This window comes from Rhinoderma darwinii (assembly GCF_050947455.1).
Source record: "Rhinoderma darwinii isolate aRhiDar2 chromosome 5 unlocalized genomic scaffold, aRhiDar2.hap1 SUPER_5_unloc_32, whole genome shotgun sequence".
In the NCBI taxonomy this organism is placed as follows: Eukaryota; Metazoa; Chordata; class Amphibia; order Anura; family Rhinodermatidae; genus Rhinoderma; species Rhinoderma darwinii.
In genome coordinates, this window is record NW_027461790.1 from 180063 (window position 1) to 194769 (window position 14707).

At 47.7% G+C, this 14707-nt stretch overlaps 10 non-coding genes across 10 annotated transcripts; all 10 read right to left on the reverse strand.

The window, feature by feature from the left end:
* Nucleotides 1-397: 397 nt before the first annotated feature.
* LOC142689826 (U2 spliceosomal RNA) lies at nucleotides 398-588 on the reverse strand. The gene has a single exon (XR_012858662.1). It is a non-coding gene; the product is annotated as a U2 spliceosomal RNA (small nuclear RNA).
* A 1284-nt stretch (nucleotides 589-1872) lies between these two features.
* LOC142689827 (U2 spliceosomal RNA) lies at nucleotides 1873-2063 on the reverse strand. The gene has a single exon (XR_012858663.1). It is a non-coding gene; the product is annotated as a U2 spliceosomal RNA (small nuclear RNA).
* Nucleotides 2064-3359: 1296 nt separating this feature from the next.
* On the reverse strand, nucleotides 3360-3550 carry LOC142689828 (U2 spliceosomal RNA). The gene has a single exon (XR_012858664.1). It is a non-coding gene; the product is annotated as a U2 spliceosomal RNA (small nuclear RNA).
* A 1284-nt stretch (nucleotides 3551-4834) lies between these two features.
* Nucleotides 4835-5025, reverse strand: LOC142689829 (U2 spliceosomal RNA). Its single transcript, XR_012858665.1, has one exon. It is a non-coding gene; the product is annotated as a U2 spliceosomal RNA (small nuclear RNA).
* Nucleotides 5026-6313: 1288 nt separating this feature from the next.
* LOC142689830 (U2 spliceosomal RNA) lies at nucleotides 6314-6504 on the reverse strand. The gene has a single exon (XR_012858666.1). It is a non-coding gene; the product is annotated as a U2 spliceosomal RNA (small nuclear RNA).
* A 1272-nt stretch (nucleotides 6505-7776) lies between these two features.
* On the reverse strand, nucleotides 7777-7967 carry LOC142689832 (U2 spliceosomal RNA). Its single transcript, XR_012858667.1, has one exon. It is a non-coding gene; the product is annotated as a U2 spliceosomal RNA (small nuclear RNA).
* A 1288-nt stretch (nucleotides 7968-9255) lies between these two features.
* On the reverse strand, nucleotides 9256-9446 carry LOC142689834 (U2 spliceosomal RNA). Its single transcript, XR_012858669.1, has one exon. It is a non-coding gene; the product is annotated as a U2 spliceosomal RNA (small nuclear RNA).
* Nucleotides 9447-10718: 1272 nt separating this feature from the next.
* Nucleotides 10719-10909, reverse strand: LOC142689835 (U2 spliceosomal RNA). The gene has a single exon (XR_012858670.1). It is a non-coding gene; the product is annotated as a U2 spliceosomal RNA (small nuclear RNA).
* Nucleotides 10910-12217: 1308 nt separating this feature from the next.
* Nucleotides 12218-12408, reverse strand: LOC142689836 (U2 spliceosomal RNA). Its single transcript, XR_012858671.1, has one exon. It is a non-coding gene; the product is annotated as a U2 spliceosomal RNA (small nuclear RNA).
* Nucleotides 12409-13716: 1308 nt separating this feature from the next.
* LOC142689837 (U2 spliceosomal RNA) lies at nucleotides 13717-13907 on the reverse strand. Its single transcript, XR_012858672.1, has one exon. It is a non-coding gene; the product is annotated as a U2 spliceosomal RNA (small nuclear RNA).
* Nucleotides 13908-14707: the final 800 nt, after the last annotated feature.

Below are 14707 nucleotides of genomic sequence, written 5' to 3' on the forward strand. Positions count from 1 at the left end.
CCACTATTTGACTGTTGTGCTGCATCAATCAATCAATCAATCAATCAATCAATCAATCAATCAATCAATCAATCAATCAATCAATCAATCAATCAATCAGTGGCTGGCTCAGGTGCAGCTCTTTAACTTACCTAAAAGGGAGGGCGGAGAGAAGACAAGGAAGGTGAATGAGGTGTTCCAATGTGAAATGCCGGAAACACAGAAACACAGACGACACACAACAAGAGGTGGCAATCTATTCATTAATTGCATTTAATCAATGAGCTCTTTATCACTCATGCATTGTCCAACAGGTGTTGAAATAATGGGATTAAAAGGGGAGATCCCTTCAGAAAGACAGAAACAATAGCAAAGACAAAAAACACTTTTGGAATCTGCTTTTAGTCAACACATAAGGAAAGGGTGCACCGGTCCTGGAAATACTGCAATACCAGGTCAATGCGTGGAGTGGACAGAGCAAGCTCTATTTCCATCTCCCTGTTCTAAAAATCCATTTAATATATGGTCCCCAGATAGGGGACGTATCAGATATTAAACTGATAAGAACAGATACTACACTTGATCTTAGCCAAAAGGCCGAGAAGCGATAACCCGAACGGGCCGCGCGTTGCCCGAGCCTGCCCGATACTGCTGTTCAGCCCTTGCAGCGATTCAGCCTACTTCTAGGCAATTCCATGGGGCCCTGCAGGCTCACACACTCACAGCTACACGGGAGGTGAATAAAGGCCGGAGAGGAAGCCAGACAGGATTTGCTTCTTTTGCTTGCACCACAATGCAGTGCTGAAAGAGGAGGAATCTACATAAAAACGCCTTCCTGGCAACGCCCAAATGCCCTGCTGCCATGCAGATAAACACTGGCAGCGGCAGCAAGTGCATGCCCACAGCCACCCCTTGTTCCTTCACACCTTGTATCAGCTGTAATCCAGTCCAGTCCAGTGCTGCCTGCTGAGCAGCACTGACCAACACTGCCTGGGCCCAGGCTTTTATCTCTGAGGCCCCATTATGATGTCAGAAAGCTGGCTCTGGAATCCTGAGGGCTCCACTATGACACGTGCAAAGTTCCGTCCGAACTTTATATAAGACGGTGAGGCTCAGTCAGTCACTCAGTGTTGCCTGAGAGGGCAACACTGCAACAGCCGGCCGCCAGGCTGTCTTTTTTTTGCACAGCTAGTTGCCTCCAGGAGGCCACAAGAGGGAGACAAGGGACTGCAAAATGGAAAATAGGCATCCACCAACTTTACAGACAACTTCTCCTTGCTCCTACAACCTCCATCCTTGCACAGTTTGTTATTCTTCTAGGTAACATAGTAACAAATCCAAATTGCTGCTCTCTTTGTAGGCAAGCAAGGCTTTGTTGCAACTGCAATTCTTACTTCTTCTTGAAATGTAGGGACGACAGTACATTCCATCACATCCATCTAGTGTACACAGGTAGGTCCATTGTGGCGGGCAGGCGAGCGGGCGGGCTGCTTTATTGGCTGTTTGCTGTTCCCCTACTCCACTCCACTATTTGACTGTTGTGCTGCATCAATCAATCAATCAATCAATCAATCAATCAATCAATCAATCAATCAGTGGCTGGCTCAGGTGCAGCTCTTTAACTTACCTAAAAGGGAGGGCGGAGAGAAGACAAGGAAGGTGAATGAGGTGTTCCAATGTGAAATGCCGGAAACACAGAAACACAGACGACACACAACAAGAGGTGGCAATCTATTCATTAATTGCATTTAATCAATGAGCTCATTATCACTCATGCATTGTCCAACAGGTGTTGAAATAATGGGATTAAAAGGGGAGATCCCTTCAGAAAGACAGAAACAATAGCAAAGACAAAAAACACTTTTGGAATCTGCTTTTAGTCAACACATAAGGAAAGGGTGCACCGGTCCTGGAAATACTGCAATACCAGGTCAATGCGTGGAGTGGACAGAGCAAGCTCTATTTCCATCTCCCTGTTCTAAAAATCCATTTAATATATGGTCCCCAGATAGGGGACGTATCAGATATTAAACTGATAAGAACAGATACTACACTTGATCTTAGCCAAAAGGCCGAGAAGCGATAACCCGAACGGGCCGCGCGTTGCCCGAGCCTGCCCGATACTGCTGTTCAGCCCTTGCAGCGATTCAGCCTACTTCTAGGCAATTCCATGGGGCCCTGCAGGCTCACACACTCACAGCTACACGGGAGGTGAATAAAGGCCGGAGAGGAAGCCAGACAGGATTTGCTTCTTTTGCTTGCACCACAATGCAGTGCTGAAAGAGGAGGAATCTACATAAAAACGCCTTCCTGGCAACGCCCAAATGCCCTGCTGCCATGCAGATAAACACTGGCAGCGGCAGCAAGTGCATGCCCACAGCCACCCCTTGTTCCTTCACACCTTGTATCAGCTGTAATCCAGTCCAGTCCAGTGCTGCCTGCTGAGCAGCACTGACCAACACTGCCTGGGCCCAGGCTTTTATCTCTGAGGCCCCATTATGATGTCAGAAAGCTGGCTCTGGAATCCTGAGGGCTCCACTATGACACGTGCAAAGTTCCGTCTGAACTTTATATAAGACGGTGAGGCTCAGTCAGTCACTCAGTGTTGCCTGAGAGGGCAACACTGCAACAGCCGGCCGCCAGGCTGTCTTTTTTTTGCACAGCTAGTTGCCTCCAGGAGGCCACAAGAGGGAGACAAGGGACTGCAAAATGGAAAATAGGCATCCACCAACTTTACAGACAACTTCTCCTTGCTCCTACAACCTCCATCCTTGCACAGTTTGTTATTCTTCTAGGTAACATAGTAACAAATCCAAATTGCTGCTCTCTTTGTAGGCAAGCAAGGCTTTGTTGCAACTGCAATTCTTACTTCTTCTTGAAATGTAGGGACGACAGTACATTCCATCACATCCATCTAGTGTACACAGGTAGGTCCATTGTGGCGGGCAGGCGAGCGGGCGGGCTGCTTTATTGGCTGTTTGCTGTTCCCCTACTCCACTCCACTATTTGACTGTTGTGCTGCATCAATCAATCAATCAATCAATCAATCAATCAATCAATCAATCAATCAATCAATCAATCAGTGGCTGGCTCAGGTGCAGCTCTTTAACTTACCTAAAAGGGAGGGCGGAGAGAAGACAAGGAAGGTGAATGAGGTGTTCCAATGTGAAATGCCGGAAACACAGAAACACAGACGACACACAACAAGAGGTGGCAATCTATTCATTAATTGCATTTAATCAATGAGCTCATTATCACTCATGCATTGTCCAACAGGTGTTGAAATAATGGGATTAAAAGGGGAGATCCCTTCAGAAAGACAGAAACAATAGCAAAGACAAAAAACACTTTTGGAATCTGCTTTTAGTCAACACATAAGGAAAGGGTGCACCGGTCCTGGAAATACTGCAATACCAGGTCAATGCGTGGAGTGGACAGAGCAAGCTCTATTTCCATCTCCCTGTTCTAAAAATCCATTTAATATATGGTCCCCAGATAGGGGACGTATCAGATATTAAACTGATAAGAACAGATACTACACTTGATCTTAGCCAAAAGGCCGAGAAGCGATAACCCGAACGGGCCGCGCGTTGCCCGAGCCTGCCCGATACTGCTGTTCAGCCCTTGCAGCGATTCAGCCTACTTCTAGGCAATTCCATGGGGCCCTGCAGGCTCACACACTCACAGCTACACGGGAGGTGAATAAAGGCCGGAGAGGAAGCCAGACAGGATTTGCTTCTTTTGCTTGCACCACAATGCAGTGCTGAAAGAGGAGGAATCTACATAAAAACGCCTTCCTGGCAACGCCCAAATGCCCTGCTGCCATGCAGATAAACACTGGCAGCGGCAGCAAGTGCATGCCCACAGCCACCCCTTGTTCCTTCACACCTTGTATCAGCTGTAATCCAGTCCAGTCCAGTGCTGCCTGCTGAGCAGCACTGACCAACACTGCCTGGGCCCAGGCTTTTATCTCTGAGGCCCCATTATGATGTCAGAAAGCTGGCTCTGGAATCCTGAGGGCTCCACTATGACACGTGCAAAGTTCCGTCTGAACTTTATATAAGACGGTGAGGCTCAGTCAGTCACTCAGTGTTGCCTGAGAGGGCAACACTGCAACAGCCGGCCGCCAGGCTGTCTTTTTTTTGCACAGCTAGTTGCCTCCAGGAGGCCACAAGAGGGAGACAAGGGACTGCAAAATGGAAAATAGGCATCCACCAACTTTACAGACAACTTCTCCTTGCTCCTACAACCTCCATCCTTGCACAGTTTGTTATTCTTCTAGGTAACATAGTAACAAATCCAAATTGCTGCTCTCTTTGTAGGCAAGCAAGGCTTTGTTGCAACTGCAATTCTTACTTCTTCTTGAAATGTAGGGACGACAGTACATTCCATCACATCCATCTAGTGTACACAGGTAGGTCCATTGTGGCGGGCAGGCGAGCGGGCGGGCTGCTTTATTGGCTGTTTGCTGTTCCCCTACTCCACTCCACTATTTGACTGTTGTGCTGCATCAATCAATCAATCAATCAATCAATCAATCAATCAATCAATCAATCAGTGGCTGGCTCAGGTGCAGCTCTTTAACTTACCTAAAAGGGAGGGCGGAGAGAAGACAAGGAAGGTGAATGAGGTGTTCCAATGTGAAATGCCGGAAACACAGAAACACAGACGACACACAACAAGAGGTGGCAATCTATTCATTAATTGCATTTAATCAATGAGCTCATTATCACTCATGCATTGTCCAACAGGTGTTGAAATAATGGGATTAAAAGGGGAGATCCCTTCAGAAAGACAGAAACAATAGCAAAGACAAAAAACACTTTTGGAATCTGCTTTTAGTCAACACATAAGGAAAGGGTGCACCGGTCCTGGAAATACTGCAATACCAGGTCAATGCGTGGAGTGGACAGAGCAAGCTCTATTTCCATCTCCCTGTTCTAAAAATCCATTTAATATATGGTCCCCAGATAGGGGACGTATCAGATATTAAACTGATAAGAACAGATACTACACTTGATCTTAGCCAAAAGGCCGAGAAGCGATAACCCGAACGGGCCGCGCGTTGCCCGAGCCTGCCCGATACTGCTGTTCAGCCCTTGCAGCGATTCAGCCTACTTCTAGGCAATTCCATGGGGCCCTGCAGGCTCACACACTCACAGCTACACGGGAGGTGAATAAAGGCCGGAGAGGAAGCCAGACAGGATTTGCTTCTTTTGCTTGCACCACAATGCAGTGCTGAAAGAGGAGGAATCTACATAAAAACGCCTTCCTGGCAACGCCCAAATGCCCTGCTGCCATGCAGATAAACACTGGCAGCGGCAGCAAGTGCATGCCCACAGCCACCCCTTGTTCCTTCACACCTTGTATCAGCTGTAATCCAGTCCAGTCCAGTGCTGCCTGCTGAGCAGCACTGACCAACACTGCCTGGGCCCAGGCTTTTATCTCTGAGGCCCCATTATGATGTCAGAAAGCTGGCTCTGGAATCCTGAGGGCTCCACTATGACACGTGCAAAGTTCCGTCTGAACTTTATATAAGACGGTGAGGCTCAGTCAGTCACTCAGTGTTGCCTGAGAGGGCAACACTGCAACAGCCGGCCGCCAGGCTGTCTTTTTTTTGCACAGCTAGTTGCCTCCAGGAGGCCACAAGAGGGAGACAAGGGACTGCAAAATGGAAAATAGGCATCCACCAACTTTACAGACAACTTCTCCTTGCTCCTACAACCTCCATCCTTGCACAGTTTGTTATTCTTCTAGGTAACATAGTAACAAATCCAAATTGCTGCTCTCTTTGTAGGCAAGCAAGGCTTTGTTGCAACTGCAATTCTTACTTCTTCTTGAAATGTAGGGACGACAGTACATTCCATCACATCCATCTAGTGTACACAGGTAGGTCCATTGTGGCGGGCAGGCGAGCGGGCGGGCTGCTTTATTGGCTGTTTGCTGTTCCCCTACTCCACTCCACTATTTGACTGTTGTGCTGCATCAATCAATCAATCAATCAATCAATCAATCAATCAATCAATCAATCAATCAGTGGCTGGCTCAGGTGCAGCTCTTTAACTTACCTAAAAGGGAGGGCGGAGAGAAGACAAGGAAGGTGAATGAGGTGTTCCAATGTGAAATGCCGGAAACACAGAAACACAGACGACACACAACAAGAGGTGGCAATCTATTCATTAATTGCATTTAATCAATGAGCTCATTATCACTCATGCATTGTCCAACAGGTGTTGAAATAATGGGATTAAAAGGGGAGATCCCTTCAGAAAGACAGAAACAATAGCAAAGACAAAAAACACTTTTGGAATCTGCTTTTAGTCAACACATAAGGAAAGGGTGCACCGGTCCTGGAAATACTGCAATACCAGGTCAATGCGTGGAGTGGACAGAGCAAGCTCTATTTCCATCTCCCTGTTCTAAAAATCCATTTAATATATGGTCCCCAGATAGGGGACGTATCAGATATTAAACTGATAAGAACAGATACTACACTTGATCTTAGCCAAAAGGCCGAGAAGCGATAACCCGAACGGGCCGCGCGTTGCCCGAGCCTGCCCGATACTGCTGTTCAGCCCTTGCAGCGATTCAGCCTACTTCTAGGCAATTCCATGGGGCCCTGCAGGCTCACACACTCACAGCTACACGGGAGGTGAATAAAGGCCGGAGAGGAAGCCAGACAGGATTTGCTTCTTTTGCTTGCACCACAATGCAGTGCTGAAAGAGGAGGAATCTACATAAAAACGCCTTCCTGGCAACGCCCAAATGCCCTGCTGCCATGCAGATAAACACTGGCAGCGGCAGCAAGTGCATGCCCACAGCCACCCCTTGTTCCTTCACACCTTGTATCAGCTGTAATCCAGTCCAGTCCAGTGCTGCCTGCTGAGCAGCACTGACCAACACTGCCTGGGCCCAGGCTTTTATCTCTGAGGCCCCATTATGATGTCAGAAAGCTGGCTCTGGAATCCTGAGGGCTCCACTATGACACGTGCAAAGTTCCGTCTGAACTTTATATAAGACGGTGAGGCTCAGTCAGTCACTCAGTGTTGCCTGAGAGGGCAACACTGCAACAGCCGGCCGCCAGGCTGTCTTTTTTTTGCACAGCTAGTTGCCTCCAGGAGGCCACAAGAGGGAGACAAGGGACTGCAAAATGGAAAATAGGCATCCACCAACTTTACAGACAACTTCTCCTTGCTCCTACAACCTCCATCCTTGCACAGTTTGTTATTCTTCTAGGTAACATAGTAACAAATCCAAATTGCTGCTCTCTTTGTAGGCAAGCAAGGCTTTGTTGCAACTGCAATTCTTACTTCTTCTTGAAATGTAGGGACAACAGTACATTCCATCACATCCATCTAGTGTACACAGGTAGGTCCATTGTGGCGGGCAGGCGAGCGGGCGGGCTGCTTTATTGGCTGTTTGCTGTTCCCCTACTCCACTCCACTATTTGACTGTTGTGCTGCATCAATCAATCAATCAATCAATCAATCAATCAATCAGTGGCTGGCTCAGGTGCAGCTCTTTAACTTACCTAAAAGGGAGGGCGGAGAGAAGACAAGGAAGGTGAATGAGGTGTTCCAATGTGAAATGCCGGAAACACAGAAACACAGACGACACACAACAAGAGGTGGCAATCTATTCATTAATTGCATTTAATCAATGAGCTCATTATCACTCATGCATTGTCCAACAGGTGTTGAAATAATGGGATTAAAAGGGGAGATCCCTTCAGAAAGACAGAAACAATAGCAAAGACAAAAAACACTTTTGGAATCTGCTTTTAGTCAACACATAAGGAAAGGGTGCACCGGTCCTGGAAATACTGCAATACCAGGTCAATGCGTGGAGTGGACAGAGCAAGCTCTATTTCCATCTCCCTGTTCTAAAAATCCATTTAATATATGGTCCCCAGATAGGGGACGTATCAGATATTAAACTGATAAGAACAGATACTACACTTGATCTTAGCCAAAAGGCCGAGAAGCGATAACCCGAACGGGCCGCGCGTTGCCCGAGCCTGCCCGATACTGCTGTTCAGCCCTTGGAGCGATTCAGCCTACTTCTAGGCAATTCCATGGGGCCCTGCAGGCTCACACACTCACAGCTACACGGGAGGTGAATAAAGGCCGGAGAGGAAGCCAGACAGGATTTGCTTCTTTTGCTTGCACCACAATGCAGTGCTGAAAGAGGAGGAATCTACATAAAAACGCCTTCCTGGCAACGCCCAAATGCCCTGCTGCCATGCAGATAAACACTGGCAGCGGCAGCAAGTGCATGCCCACAGCCACCCCTTGTTCCTTCACACCTTGTATCAGCTGTAATCCAGTCCAGTCCAGTGCTGCCTGCTGAGCAGCACTGACCAACACTGCCTGGGCCCAGGCTTTTATCTCTGAGGCCCCATTATGATGTCAGAAAGCTGGCTCTGGAATCCTGAGGGCTCCACTATGACACGTGCAAAGTTCCGTCTGAACTTTATATAAGACGGTGAGGCTCAGTCAGTCACTCAGTGTTGCCTGAGAGGGCAACACTGCAACAGCCGGCCGCCAGGCTGTCTTTTTTTTGCACAGCTAGTTGCCTCCAGGAGGCCACAAGAGGGAGACAAGGGACTGCAAAATGGAAAATAGGCATCCACCAACTTTACAGACAACTTCTCCTTGCTCCTACAACCTCCATCCTTGCACAGTTTGTTATTCTTCTAGGTAACATAGTAACAAATCCAAATTGCTGCTCTCTTTGTAGGCAAGCAAGGCTTTGTTGCAACTGCAATTCTTACTTCTTCTTGAAATGTAGGGACGACAGTACATTCCATCACATCCATCTAGTGTACACAGGTAGGTCCATTGTGGCGGGCAGGCGAGCGGGCGGGCTGCTTTATTGGCTGTTTGCTGTTCCCCTACTCCACTCCACTATTTGACTGTTGTGCTGCATCAATCAATCAATCAATCAATCAATCAATCAATCAATCAATCAATCAATCAGTGGCTGGCTCAGGTGCAGCTCTTTAACTTACCTAAAAGGGAGGGCGGAGAGAAGACAAGGAAGGTGAATGAGGTGTTCCAATGTGAAATGCCGGAAACACAGAAACACAGACGACACACAACAAGAGGTGGCAATCTATTCATTAATTGCATTTAATCAATGAGCTCTTTATCACTCATGCATTGTCCAACAGGTGTTGAAATAATGGGATTAAAAGGGGAGATCCCTTCAGAAAGACAGAAACAATAGCAAAGACAAAAAACACTTTTGGAATCTGCTTTTAGTCAACACATAAGGAAAGGGTGCACCGGTCCTGGAAATACTGCAATACCAGGTCAATGCGTGGAGTGGACAGAGCAAGCTCTATTTCCATCTCCCTGTTCTAAAAATCCATTTAATATATGGTCCCCAGATAGGGGACGTATCAGATATTAAACTGATAAGAACAGATACTACACTTGATCTTAGCCAAAAGGCCGAGAAGCGATAACCCGAACGGGCCGCGCGTTGCCCGAGCCTGCCCGATACTGCTGTTCAGCCCTTGCAGCGATTCAGCCTACTTCTAGGCAATTCCATGGGGCCCTGCAGGCTCACACACTCACAGCTACACGGGAGGTGAATAAAGGCCGGAGAGGAAGCCAGACAGGATTTGCTTCTTTTGCTTGCACCACAATGCAGTGCTGAAAGAGGAGGAATCTACATAAAAACGCCTTCCTGGCAACGCCCAAATGCCCTGCTGCCATGCAGATAAACACTGGCAGCGGCAGCAAGTGCATGCCCACAGCCACCCCTTGTTCCTTCACACCTTGTATCAGCTGTAATCCAGTCCAGTCCAGTGCTGCCTGCTGAGCAGCACTGACCAACACTGCCTGGGCCCAGGCTTTTATCTCTGAGGCCCCATTATGATGTCAGAAAGCTGGCTCTGGAATCCTGAGGGCTCCACTATGACACGTGCAAAGTTCCGTCTGAACTTTATATAAGACGGTGAGGCTCAGTCAGTCACTCAGTGTTGCCTGAGAGGGCAACACTGCAACAGCCGGCCGCCAGGCTGTCTTTTTTTTGCACAGCTAGTTGCCTCCAGGAGGCCACAAGAGGGAGACAAGGGACTGCAAAATGGAAAATAGGCATCCACCAACTTTACAGACAACTTCTCCTTGCTCCTACAACCTCCATCCTTGCACAGTTTGTTATTCTTCTAGGTAACATAGTAACAAATCCAAATTGCTGCTCTCTTTGTAGGCAAGCAAGGCTTTGTTGCAACTGCAATTCTTACTTCTTCTTGAAATGTAGGGACGACAGTACATTCCATCACATCCATCTAGTGTACACAGGTAGGTCCATTGTGGCGGGCAGGCGAGCGGGCGGGCTGCTTTATTGGCTGTTTGCTGTTCCCCTACTCCACTCCACTATTTGACTGTTGTGCTGCATCAATCAATCAATCAATCAATCAATCAATCAATCAGTGGCTGGCTCAGGTGCAGCTCTTTAACTTACCTAAAAGGGAGGGCGGAGAGAAGACAAGGAAGGTGAATGAGGTGTTCCAATGTGAAATGCCGGAAACACAGAAACACAGACGACACACAACAAGAGGTGGCAATCTATTCATTAATTGCATTTAATCAATGAGCTCATTATCACTCATGCATTGTCCAACAGGTGTTGAAATAATGGGATTAAAAGGGGAGATCCCTTCAGAAAGACAGAAACAATAGCAAAGACAAAAAACACTTTTGGAATCTGCTTTTAGTCAACACATAAGGAAAGGGTGCACCGGTCCTGGAAATACTGCAATACCAGGTCAATGCGTGGAGTGGACAGAGCAAGCTCTATTTCCATCTCCCTGTTCTAAAAATCCATTTAATATATGGTCCCCAGATAGGGGACGTATCAGATATTAAACTGATAAGAACAGATACTACACTTGATCTTAGCCAAAAGGCCGAGAAGCGATAACCCGAACGGGCCGCGCGTTGCCCGAGCCTGCCCGATACTGCTGTTCAGCCCTTGCAGCGATTCAGCCTACTTCTAGGCAATTCCATGGGGCCCTGCAGGCTCACACACTCACAGCTACACGGGAGGTGAATAAAGGCCGGAGAGGAAGCCAGACAGGATTTGCTTCTTTTGCTTGCACCACAATGCAGTGCTGAAAGAGGAGGAATCTACATAAAAACGCCTTCCTGGCAACGCCCAAATGCCCTGCTGCCATGCAGATAAACACTGGCAGCGGCAGCAAGTGCATGCCCACAGCCACCCCTTGTTCCTTCACACCTTGTATCAGCTGTAATCCAGTCCAGTCCAGTGCTGCCTGCTGAGCAGCACTGACCAACACTGCCTGGGCCCAGGCTTTTATCTCTGAGGCCCCATTATGATGTCAGAAAGCTGGCTCTGGAATCCTGAGGGCTCCACTATGACACGTGCAAAGTTCCGTCTGAACTTTATATAAGACGCTGAGGCTCAGTCAGTCACTCAGTGTTGCCTGAGAGGGCAACACTGCAACAGCCGGCCGCCAGGCTGTCTTTTTTTTGCACAGCTAGTTGCCTCCAGGAGGCCACAAGAGGGAGACAAGGGACTGCAAAATGGAAAATAGGCATCCACCAACTTTACAGACAACTTCTCCTTGCTCCTACAACCTCCATCCTTGCACAGTTTGTTATTCTTCTAGGTAACATAGTAACAAATCCAAATTGCTGCTCTCTTTGTAGGCAAGCAAGGCTTTGTTGCAACTGCAATTCTTACTTCTTCTTGAAATGTAGGGACGACAGTACATTCCATCACATCCATCTAGTGTACACAGGTAGGTCCATTGTGGCGGGCAGGCGAGCGGGTGGGCTGCTTTATTGGCTGTTTGCTGTTCCCCTACTCCACTCCACTATTTGACTGTTGTGCTGCATCAATCAATCAATCAATCAATCAATCAATCAATCAATCAATCAATCAATCAATCAATCAATCAATCAATCAGTGGCTGGCTCAGGTGCAGCTCTTTAACTTACCTAAAAGGGAGGGCGGAGAGAAGACAAGGAAGGTGAATGAGGTGTTCCAATGTGAAATGCCGGAAACACAGAAACACAGACGACACACAACAAGAGGTGGCAATCTATTCATTAATTGCATTTAATCAATGAGCTCATTATCACTCATGCATTGTCCAACAGGTGTTGAAATAATGGGATTAAAAGGGGAGATCCCTTCAGAAAGACAGAAACAATAGCAAAGACAAAAAACACTTTTGGAATCTGCTTTTAGTCAACACATAAGGAAAGGGTGCACCGGTCCTGGAAATACTGCAATACCAGGTCAATGCGTGGAGTGGACAGAGCAAGCTCTATTTCCATCTCCCTGTTCTAAAAATCCATTTAATATATGGTCCCCAGATAGGGGACGTATCAGATATTAAACTGATAAGAACAGATACTACACTTGATCTTAGCCAAAAGGCCGAGAAGCGATAACCCGAACGGGCCGCGCGTTGCCCGAGCCTGCCCGATACTGCTGTTCAGCCCTTGCAGCGATTCAGCCTACTTCTAGGCAATTCCATGGGGCCCTGCAGGCTCACACACTCACAGCTACACGGGAGGTGAATAAAGGCCGGAGAGGAAGCCAGACAGGATTTGCTTCTTTTGCTTGCACCACAATGCAGTGCTGAAAGAGGAGGAATCTACATAAAAACGCCTTCCTGGCAACGCCCAAATGCCCTGCTGCCATGCAGATAAACACTGGCAGCGGCAGCAAGTGCATGCCCACAGCCACCCCTTGTTCCTTCACACCTTGTATCAGCTGTAATCCAGTCCAGTCCAGTGCTGCCTGCTGAGCAGCACTGACCAACACTGCCTGGGCCCAGGCTTTTATCTCTGAGGCCCCATTATGATGTCAGAAAGCTGGCTCTGGAATCCTGAGGGCTCCACTATGACACGTGCAAAGTTCCGTCTGAACTTTATATAAGACGGTGAGGCTCAGTCAGTCACTCAGTGTTGCCTGAGAGGGCAACACTGCAACAGCCGGCCGCCAGGCTGTCTTTTTTTTGCACAGCTAGTTGCCTCCAGGAGGCCACAAGAGGGAGACAAGGGACTGCAAAATGGAAAATAGGCATCCACCAACTTTACAGACAACTTCTCCTTGCTCCTACAACCTCCATCCTTGCACAGTTTGTTATTCTTCTAGGTAACATAGTAACAAATCCAAATTGCTGCTCTCTTTGTAGGCAAGCAAGGCTTTGTTGCAACTGCAATTCTTACTTCTTCTTGAAATGTAGGGACGACAGTACATTCCATCACATCCATCTAGTGTACACAGGTAGGTCCATTGTGGCGGGCAGGCGAGTGGGCGGGCTGCTTTATTGGCTGTTTGCTGTTCCCCTACTCCACTCCACTATTTGACTGTTGTGCTGCATCAATCAATCAATCAATCAATCAATCAATCAATCAATCAATCAATCAATCAATCAATCAAGCAATCAATCAGTGGCTGGCTCAGGTGCAGCTCTTTAACTTACCTAAAAGGGAGGGCGGAGAGAAGACAAGGAAGGTGAATGAGGTGTTCCAATGTGAAATGCCGGAAACACAGAAACACAGACGACACACAACAAGAGGTGGCAATCTATTCATTAATTGCATTTAATCAATGAGCTCATTATCACTCATGCATTGTCCAACAGGTGTTGAAATAATGGGATTAAAAGGGGAGATCCCTTCAGAAAGACAGAAACAATAGCAAAGACAAAAAACACTTTTGGAATCTGCTTTTAGTCAACACATAAGGAAAGGGTGCACCGGTCCTGGAAATACTGCAATACCAGGTCAATGCGTGGAGTGGACAGAGCAAGCTCTATTTCCATCTCCCTGTTCTAAAAATCCATTTAATATATGGTCCCCAGATAGGGGACGTATCAGATATTAAACTGATAAGAACAGATACTACACTTGATCTTAGCCAAAAGGCCGAGAAGCGATAACCCGAACGGGCCGCGCGTTGCCCGAGCCTGCCCGATACTGCTGTTCAGCCCTTGCAGCGATTCAGCCTACTTCTAGGCAATTCCATGGGGCCCTGCAGGCTCACACACTCACAGCTACACGGGAGGTGAATAAAGGCCGGAGAGGAAGCCAGACAGGATTTGCTTCTTTTGCTTGCACCACAATGCAGTGCTGAAAGAGGAGGAATCTACATAAAAACGCCTTCCTGGCAACGCCCAAATGCCCTGCTGCCATGCAGATAAACACTGGCAGCGGCAGCAAGTGCATGCCCACAGCCACCCCTTGTTCCTTCACACCTTGTATCAGCTGTAATCCAGTCCAGTCCAGTGCTGCCTGCTGAGCAGCACTGACCAACACTGCCTGGGCCCAGGCTTTTATCTCTGAGGCCCCATTATGATGTCAGAAAGCTGGCTCTGGAATCCTGAGGGCTCCACTATGACACGTGCAAAGTTCCGTCTGAACTTTATATAAGACGGTGAGGCTCAGTCAGTCACTCAGTGTTGCCTGAGAGGGCAACACTGCAACAGCCGGCCGCCAGGCTGTCTTTTTTTTGCACAGCTAGTTGCCTCCAGGAGGCCACAAGAGGGAGACAAGGGACTGCAAAATGGAAAATAGGCATCCACCAACTTTACAGACAACTTCTCCTTGCTCCTACAACCTCCATCCTTGCACAGTTTGTTATTCTTCTAGGTAACATAGTAACAAATCCAAATTGCTGCTCTCTTTGTAGGCAAGCAAGGCTTTGTTGCAACTGCAATTCTTACTTCTTCTTGAAATGT